Genomic DNA, 2,500 nt, shown 5'->3' with positions numbered 1-2,500 from the left:
CTGACGGGAGGAGCAGGGGCTCCAAGTGGGGGGAACCCTTCCTCCGCGGCCGAGCCTCCTACCCAGAAGCCCTCAATGAAAGCACTCACTCACACATGAAGGGATCACACACACGCACATATACACATAACACACAAAGCTCAACATGCTCACTGAACATGCAGAGGAACATGCGTACACATACACATGAACACACATATACAAAGACACACTCTCTCTCTCTCACACACACACACACACTCTCTCTCTCTCTCTCTCTCTCTCTCACACACACACACATACACACACACACACACACACACACACACACAATAGTGACTGCTACAGAGAGCAGCGTGACTTAGACCTTGTGTGAATAAGGTCCTTATAGGGGCACCTCTTTCATCTCTTCTCAGCACCCCGTTGCTGGCAGACTCACACACACACAGACACACACACAGGCTCTACTCACACACATACACACACTCACACACACTCAGGCTCTACTCACACACACACACACACACACTCACACACACCCAGGCCCCACTCACACAAAACAGCGCTGTAAATCAAGACGTCTGACAGAGCTTTAGAGACACCCAAGAAAGTGGGCCGTGGGCTCGGTCACAGCCTGCAGCTACGGTCCGAGCGTTTCCCCACATTTCACACCAGCGCTGCTCAAATAAGCCCTGCACTGACGGGATTTCATCCGTGTGAACGGCTTCGGTCTAAAGGGACAGCCTCGCCTCAACGCTCCCCTGCACCCGCGCTGGAACCCAGGGGAAATTGGAGGACGTCGCAGTTCTGCTAGGGGCCAAACGTTTTTCCATTTGGATGGGCGCCCGTCTCTGCAATAATTGTGTTTGGTCACTTCAGTCAGTCAGTGTGTGTATGGTCAGGTGAGAAGTGTACGGGTGGGAGTGTAGGACATGGGAACGGTTAGGTGGTTGGGGGAATGTGTGTGTGTGTGTGTGGTGTGTGGTGTGTGTGTGTGTGTGTGTGTGTGTGTGTGTGTGTGTGTGTGGTGTGTGTGTGTGGTGTGTGATGTGTGTGTGTGGTGTGTATGTGTTGGTGTGTGTGTGTGTGTGTGTGTGTGTGTGTGTGTGTGTGTGGGACATGGGAACGGTTAGGTGGTTTTGGGAATGTGTGTGTGTGTGTGTGTGTGTGGGGCGGGGGGGGGGAGGGGTCAGAGGCTGTGGTCTTCATTCAGATTCTTTGCACAGCAGTACAGTTTCAGCTCAGTGTCGCCCCTTAAGCTGCTGTTGCCATGGATACCTCCTCAACAACGCCGTCCCTTCTATCCCTCCCCACACTTTGCCCAATTCCTCTGGCCTGTGAACTGAACTCAAGGAGGAGAAACTGCGCGCGCACACACACACACACACACATACACACACACACACACACATATACACAGTCAAACACACACACACACACACACACCCTCTCTCTCTCTCTTGCTCTCTCCCTTTAAGTTATAAAAACGGCTTGATTGTTTTGTCAGCAATTACAGTTTGACCTAAAGTATTTAACCCAGTATGCCATCTTACATGTCTGTGTAAGGGAAATATACAACAGCAGGAGGGGGGCGGGGGGGGGGGGGGCGGTATGATCATCAAACACACTCCATCGGGATCTTGCAGTTGTTATAATGGAATGGAGTATGACTTTGTAATGTAGCCTTGAATCCGAGGCTGGTCACATCATTATAAATATCACATAAGAGTGTTCGCACCTATTAAAAATGTGTGTCTGCAGCCTACACTGCTGGAGGTCTTCCTGTCAAGTGACCTTTCATTCACGTCTCATGTCCTACAGTGGGAGAAAAACTCGATCTCACGCAGAGTTCGGCATGTGAAAATGAACACACACATAGGTGTTGGTGCAACTGAGACACATAACCCTGAACCTAATGTATTTTATACATTTGCACAATCCTATACATTTGCACATTCTGTGCAGTGTTGTTGAACATTCCAGAGGGGTTGCATGCAGAGAGTGGATAGAGGAGGCACACAAACCCCCCCTCCTCAGATTCCTGTTGACACTGGATACACTGAAGACAATCCCTGGCCTGTTTACTGGAGGGAGACAGCACAAGCTCTCATTCTCTCCTGCTCCCCCTTTCCCCACTGGTAAACCCCGTCTCTGTGTCTGTCTCCCCCTCTTTCTGTCTGTCTGTCTCCCCCTCTCTAACTGTCTGTCTACCTCTCTCTCTAACTGTCTGTCTCTCCCCTCTTTCTATCTGTCTGTATCCCTCTCTCTTTCTGTCTGTCTGTCTCCCCCTCTCTAACTGTCTGTCTGTCTCCCCCTCTCTAACTGTTTGTCCGTCTCCTCTTTCTATCTGTCTGTATCCCTCTCTTTCTATCTGTCTGTCTCCCTCTCTCTCTAACTGTCTGTATCCCTCTCTCTCTATCTGTCTGTCTCCCCCCTCTCTCGAATTGTCTGGCTCCCCCCTCTCTCTTTAACTGTCTGCCCCTTGTCTGGCTCTCCCTCTCTTTCTCTATCACTCTGTCTG

This window comes from Clupea harengus, chromosome 3 (genome assembly GCF_900700415.2).
Source record: "Clupea harengus chromosome 3, Ch_v2.0.2, whole genome shotgun sequence".
Classification (NCBI taxonomy): Eukaryota; Metazoa; Chordata; class Actinopteri; order Clupeiformes; family Clupeidae; genus Clupea; species Clupea harengus.
Note: the sequence above shows the minus strand (reverse complement) of the source record.